Genomic DNA, 7,500 nt, shown 5'->3' with positions numbered 1-7,500 from the left:
TAATCTAAAGTGGCAGTCAAGATGAAAGCGAATGATGAACCAAACTAATTTAAAGCGAAACAAATGAATACAGAGGAAAAAAGCAGCCACACCCCTATTGGGCCTAACGAGGCTGTCTGTGTGATCATACTACCGCTGCAGATTCTATGAGTTAAGAGGCACAAGGAGAGTAAGACAGGATAGCAAAGACAAAGGCGACTGATAAACTCTATTATCTGAACTAAATTGAGACGTAGGATAGCAAAGGGAGAAGGCGACTGGTAAACTCCACTATCCAGTCTAAAGTGAGTAGAATATTAAAGGTGAAAGCGACCGAAAGTGAGATGTAAGATATTAAAGGCAAATCTGACCGAAGTTTCACTGGAAAACGCACTGACTTGCGCATGAACAGTCGAGGTGAACACAATGAGGCTGACGCTTGTAGCCATTGCACAGTTAGCCGTTCTGGGCACAAACCGAAGCAGGGGTGGTAGGGAATCACTCCAGCCCAACTTTCCAGAGAATTAGAGAGAGGCAGCCCACGGAATCCAGACCTAACTTACTAATGCAGTTCGGTGGAAGCAGAGAAACGCCGCCCAACTTTGTGCAAGCAAAAATCGTAATGCTGAAGTCAGGGAAGATTAACCAAGTGTCCACGTCTCCAACAAACGTGTGATTCCTCCTTTTTTTTCCGGTTAATAAGTTTTTTTTTTGCTCTCTCTCTCTCTCTCTCTCTCTCTCTCTCTCTCTCTCTCTCTCTCTCTCTCTCTCTCTCTCTCTCTCTCTCTCTCTCTCTCTCTCTCTCTCTCTCTCTCTCTCTCTCTCTCTCTCTCTCTCTCTCTCTCTCGACATATTGGTGGAATGTTAAATTAATCGTCGTCATTCCCGCTGTCAGTTTTATCCACATAAACCACTGAAGAGAAGACTTGTTTGGGAGATTAACTGTGTAAGTTTTTCCTGTATGTTGTTAAAAAGAGATCTCTTATATCCTCCTTCTCCTCCTCCTTATCATCATCATCATTATCATCATCACCACCACCACCACCACCAGCACCACCACCACCACCACCACCACCACCACCACCACCTGCGCACCATTGGTATGATCGTCATTGATTTTATTAATGACGGAAGTTGTAATGAATGCCAATGAAGGAGTGAACACGTTACAGCTGATTGATGCTTTTTTTGACAAATGATGCTAGCGAGAGTCGAACCCTTGAACCCTTGAACCCTTTGCCTTCAAGCTGCCAGCGCCGGACATGACGTGATTGACCTGCCACTCCTTTGTTTATGGTAATTCCTTAAAAGTCTGATGCGCTATCATCGTTTTTCTCCCTCGCTGAGAACGAAATTCATGTGTGTGTGTGTGTGTGTGTGTGTGTGTGTGTGTGTGTGTGTGTGTGTGTGTGTGTGTGTGCGTGCGTTCACAATGAATAAATGCGAAACCTTCCAAATCAAGGAAAATATTAGACCTTCAAGAACAAAGGGGAATGCTGCTTAAAATGGTCGATTTTTTTTTTTTTTCCTTTTATAAATTTCCCGCGATGACTCCTTTTATTTTTGTGAATCAGACAGAGATGTGTCATGCACAGGAGCTCATCGGGTCTGGAAAATCGTTGGGTTCACTTCTTTTAAGTCCTCCGAGGCTGCCACCCAACCCTTGATAACTCTCTTTAGGGAGCGAGACACGCCTCCTTAACGACCCTTACCCTTTCCCTTATCGACTTCCATCCTTCAGTGACTCAACAACCCCTTCATATTCTTACTCAGCTATCCTGTGTCCTTCCCTTCAGAGACTTCTACCACTCGGTGAATTTTAAGTGGTCTCTCTGTACAAAATTTTAGGTAATATATGTCTGTGGCTCCTTAGCGAAAGAGAGAGAGAGAGAGAGAGAGAGAGAGAGAGAGAGAGAGAGAGAGAGAGAGAGAGAGAGAGAGAGAGAGAGAGAGAGAGTAATAAATGGATTGAATGAATGATGTACAAACATTGAGATAACGACATAGTACAGAGAGAGAGAGAGAGAGAGAGAGAGAGAGAGAGAGAGAGAGAGAGAGAGAGAGAGAGAGAGAGAGAGAGAGAGAGAGTACTAAAAGGAGTGAGTGAAGGACGAGCAAACACTGAGATAACTGGCACTTGAGTGGGGAGGCAGATCTCATGATGTAGTAAGATCGATCACCGCTGTGCCTCTGTGCTGCCGGGGGAACTCAGCGTCACTACCACACCAAGTCTCGTGAAGATTACTGGGCTTGAGTTCGGATTGCAGTGACGGGCGAGGGTGACGGCGAGGCCCAGAACCCACTGAGGTGTCACTGCGCGTTAGTCCAAAGTCAGAACTTCTCCCGACTAACCCGTGAAACTTGAATCACCTGCCTTTTTCTCTGTGCTTCCAGGCTCTAGCTCATTCCTTTTTCAATTTCCTTGTGTGTGTGTGTGTGTGTGTGTGTGTGTGTGTGTGTGTGTGTGTGTGTATGTGTAGGAGAGAGAAAATAGTTCGAAATCCCGAGAAAGATATTCCCCTCGACCTAAGTTTTCTTAATTTTTGTCTTTCTCTCCCTGGAGTCTTTGTGTGTCTCCGTTAATTTTTTCTCCCATCGGAAGGACTGGAGGGTTAGATGAGGCGGATTCAAGCAGCTTTTCCTGTCTTTGTTCCCCAGCGGCGGGGTGGGGCGAGGCTCCACAGCGAATCCAGGACGTAGGAGTGACCTTCACCTCCTCTCCTCCTCTTTTCCTTTTTTCCCTTCCTCTTTTTGTGTTCCCCTTGAAACGTATAGCATCGGCGTGGGAGCAGCCACACCCTGGCCTAGCGCTGCCCTCCGCTCTCACCTGGCTGGCGGAGTGGCTGGCCGGCAGGTGGAGGAGCTGGGGACTATTTTTGTGTTGGTGTAGCCGGGCAGACCTCGATCAGTATTTTTTTTTTCCGGTGGAGGAGGAGGAAGGTGATGTTGAAGTAGATTGATCAGTGTTTTTAGTCTTTTACACACACACACACACACACACACACACACACACACACACACACACACACACACACACACACACACACACACACACACACACACACACACACACACACACACACACACACACACACACACACACACAGTCGTCCTTCAGTACTCATAAGAATGGATTCTCCTCGAGAGGTTAGATAAGTTTGGGGACGGACTAAATCACGTAGATAAGTCTTGATTAGCTGAGGCTGATAATAGAATTGACCTCCCAACCAATGGAAATAAAGTCATGCCAGTCTCTCATAAATGCGAGGTCTTGTTGTTGTGTCATGCTTGCTGTGGTGCGTGTTGCGGTTCATGACTTCAGAATTAAGTGCTCGAGGTTTGACAGAGCGCCATTCGGTAGCAGGAGCGCTGTTCTGTAACTAAATTGGATTGATATGTCGTTAGTTTCTGTTCAGGCAAGAGTGTTACTTTCCCCTCTGCCCACAGCTCGACCGCCCACACGCCCATACAGTGCGTCTCTTCCACCATTGCACCTTTATAAACACGCTGATTTGTTTTCCTTGCCGTCCCGCCTACTCGCTAAAGGACGCTTGTACATTTGTTTTACTTGCATCACTTTCCCACATGCAAACCTGCCTACGCAACATTATCATCACCCTCCATAATCTGCTTACGGTTCCCTTCATTTCTCCCCGTGGCTGTCATCTCCGCCCATCCACCGCCCACCTGCCCACCTTCACCACCCTCACCTGAACAGTGACCTCTTCATGCAGCCAAGGCGGGTAATGGTTAATTTTCGCTGTGTTCCAAGGAGACAGATAATTGACTTGATGAATATTCTCGGAGTTGAGGAGGCGGCTCACTGTGGTTGGCGTTGTGTTAATTGTGTTTTGGTGTTGGTTATCTATTTTGGTCTACCTTCCTACAACATTTAGGTTACCTGGAAATGCTTACCTGGATGGATCCCCTTGTATTGCTTTCAGCTTTGTGTAGCTCGTGTATGTGTGTGTGTGTGTGTGTGTGTGTGTGTGTGTGTGTGTGTGTGTGTGTGTGTGTGTGTGTGTGTGTGTGTGTGTGTGTTTATTTGTGTCGGGGAGGTGGGGGGCGTGGATACAGCCGATAATTAATGACCTTTCATTTTATTTATAATTTAATTATGTTTTGTTTGGTAGTTGGTAATTTAATCTATTTATTATTTATATATATTTTTATATCTTTTGTTCCGTGCACAACTTCCAGCAGGCTTCTTGGTAAGACTTGACATTTGATGGAAGCATGACGGTGACACTTTTAGAGCGTCATGACGCGGGTGACACGCCGCCGCGTGACGGGTGACGACGGAAGTGTTTCCGGCAGCTCTTGTAGCCCCGGCAGGGGCGTTGGGCGGAAGGCAGTCGAAGGATCTGGGCGCCGTGACAGATTTATAGCTTAATTAAGATACCTGCACCGCCGCGCCGCGCAACACGGGGCATGAATTATTCGTGTCCTCGGCAGCCTGGTAAACATTAATCAAAGGAGCCTTTGGTGGCCACCTTAATGCATGCTCTCGCCGCCGAGCCCCCACGGCCGCCGCCAGGAGGAGGCGGCCCTTCACCTCTGTAAACTCAATTAGCCCGAGAACAATTTCATTGAAATTCCTTAAATAATGTCGCACGTTTCTATGTCGGTTGCCCTTTCAAAGTTCATTTCATTCTCTCTTTCTTTGTGTGTGTGTGTGTGTGTGTGTGTGTGTGTGTGTGTGTGTGTGTGTGTGTGTGCATGTGCATGAGAAAGAATCAACGAAGGAGGGAGAGTGTGCCTTTAATCAACGGACATAACCTTCGTTCTTTTTCATCGCTGAAAAGCCCAGGTCTGCGTTGCCGCCTCTCCGAGCGTGGCGCAGGTGGCGGGGCGGGCGGGACACTGCTGCCCCGGGGAGGCTTTTAGGTTTTGTTTGCTGTGAGCTTGACGGTGATTCAGTTATAAAATTTTGATTCTTTTATCGATGTTTGGCATGTAGGTAGGAATTTTTTTCTGCCTGGCCTGTCTCATTCGCCTGTAGTCTCCGTTTTGTTAACAGCGGATGATCCCGAGGTAGCTGACCATAGCGCCACAAACGCGTCTGCCTAGATGCGTGGCAACACTTTCAATGAACGACATGAAGATGATGTGCAACAAACTAACGAACACTATTCTAAACTCGCATAGCTGAAGTGCAAAGAAAAGGGATTTTGAAATTGCATCCTTAGTGATGAAAAATACGCCATGAAACCTGAACGTAGAAAAGAGCAATTCCCTTTTCGCGCCGTAGCGCCTCACATTACTGCATTAATGTTGCCTTTCCTTTTCCTGCCCTGTGCACACACGCGACACACCGCCTCCGGCACTCCAATTCATAACACGACACAAGCCACACACGCCCTTACGTTCCTGTGCTCCCTATCCACGCCCTCACACATTTTTTCTCCACACACCAGCGGTTCACTCCACCAAGACGGTCATGTGTGGAAGCTTTCACCAAACTTTTAAACTCCACACCGTTTCCACCTTTCCTGCGTCCCTCCGTCTACTTGACTCTACTTCACGGCCCGTTCTACTCCTCCCTCAACCTTCTCATTCTGTCTCCATCTTCATGTCACCTTCTCGCTGCCACTTCTGTCCTTCTTAACTTTTCCCCCTCCCCCCGACATCCATTTCCGCCGGGTCCTCTCACTTGTGCCTTTTTCATTCTCCTCCGCCTCCCCTCGCCCGCCACGCTCCACTTCCAGTCACAGTCAAGCCAAATCCAGAGGTAGCCCAGTGGGCTTCATTATACCTTGTTGAATAATATATGAAGGAGATGCTGCACACACACACACACACACACACACACACACACACACACACACACACACACACACACACACACACACACACACACACACACACACACACACACACACACACACACACACACACACACACACACACACACACACACACACACACACACACACACACACACACACACTCTCTCTCTCTCTCTCTCTCTCTCTCTCTCTCTCTCTCTCTCTCTCTCTCTCTCTCTCTCTCTCTCTCTCTCTCTCTCTCTCTCTCTCTCTCTCTCTCTCTCTCTCTCTCTCTCTCTCTCTCTCTCTCTCTCTCTCTCTCTCTCTCTCTCCTGCCTCCCCCTCCCACATAACTAGCCGCCAAGGTTTTGTGGTCCTGCTCCCGGCGAGCAAAACAGGCTAAACGGATTAACCCAAGTTTTCTCAGTGTGAAATTGATAATGGACAGCGTTTTCCTGGAAAATTTTAGCTGCATAATGCATCATGCGGGAAATAATGGTAACAATGATAGTTATAATAATAATAATAATAATAATAATAATAATAATAATAATAATAATAATAATAATAACGATAACTACTACTATTATTACTACTACTACCACCACCACCGCCATTAACATTAGCCATAACAAGACTGCTACACACACACACACACACACACACACACACACACACACACACACACACACACACACACACACACACACACACACCGGAAAAAGGACGGTGCGTTAGTGTGTGAGCCGTGCTGAGGCAGATGAAGCGCAGTCGTGGTGGCGGGGTGACAGTGGCGTCTCGTGAGGGGGATGGGGCGGGCAGGGCGTGAGGGAGCGTTGTGGGGGCGGTGACGGAGGCAGCAGTGGGGAAATCGCCTGGGGGGTGAAAGCCTTTGTATCATCAGCTGACATTTTTTTTTCTTTTTTTCTTTATTTGTTACTGGTGAAATAATTGTAGCGTGGAGGCTGTGTGTGTGTGTGTGTGTGTGTGTGTGTGTGTGTGTGTGTGTGTGTGTGTGTGTGGGTACAGAGAGAGAGAATCGGTACCGGGTCTCTCTCTCTCTCTCTCTCTCTCTCTCTCTCTCTCTCTCTCTCTCTCTCTCTCTCTCTCTCTCTCTCTCTCTCTCTCTCTCTCTCTCTCTCTCTCTCTCCCTCCCTCTCTCTTCATAAAGCCCTCATCTTCCTCTTCCCACACTCCCTCAGCCCAGTCACTTATCTCCTTTCATTTCTCCCACGTAACCTTAACCTGCTCACGAATCAGAGTCTTCACACACACACACACACACACACACACGCTCAATTACACATCCCACTCACTGATCTTCCCTATTTCCCCATTTTGTCACCTCATTCCCCAGTCCATTGCGTCTCTATCCCTCACACGTCTCGCATCTCGCCATGAAAAAAGGAGAGAGGTAGAAAAAAAATGAGGAAGGAAAAACAAACCACATAACAAGGGTGTGGAACCTCGTTATATCAAAATTGAGTTCCGGCATTGGATCAAAGACTGTCTGTCCTTTCATGGGATTTTGCTGGATGAAAAAAGAAAAAAGCAAAAAAAAATTACTACTATATCTTCTCCCTTTTTTGATGTAGTTTTCTATTTTCCTCTTCTTTTTTTTTTTTTTTTGTCTTTTTGTGATGCTTCCATACTGAGTTTCTTGGCTTTCGGGGCGAGAGGAGTTAAATGTGAGAGAAAGAATGTAACTTTAGGAGTAAGGGATGGAGGAGAAGGAAGGCGCTGAGACGTAGGA

The sequence above is a fragment of the Scylla paramamosain genome, chromosome 24, assembly GCF_035594125.1.
Source record: "Scylla paramamosain isolate STU-SP2022 chromosome 24, ASM3559412v1, whole genome shotgun sequence".
In the NCBI taxonomy this organism is placed as follows: Eukaryota; Metazoa; Arthropoda; class Malacostraca; order Decapoda; family Portunidae; genus Scylla; species Scylla paramamosain.
This window is presented reverse-complemented; position numbering follows the sequence as displayed.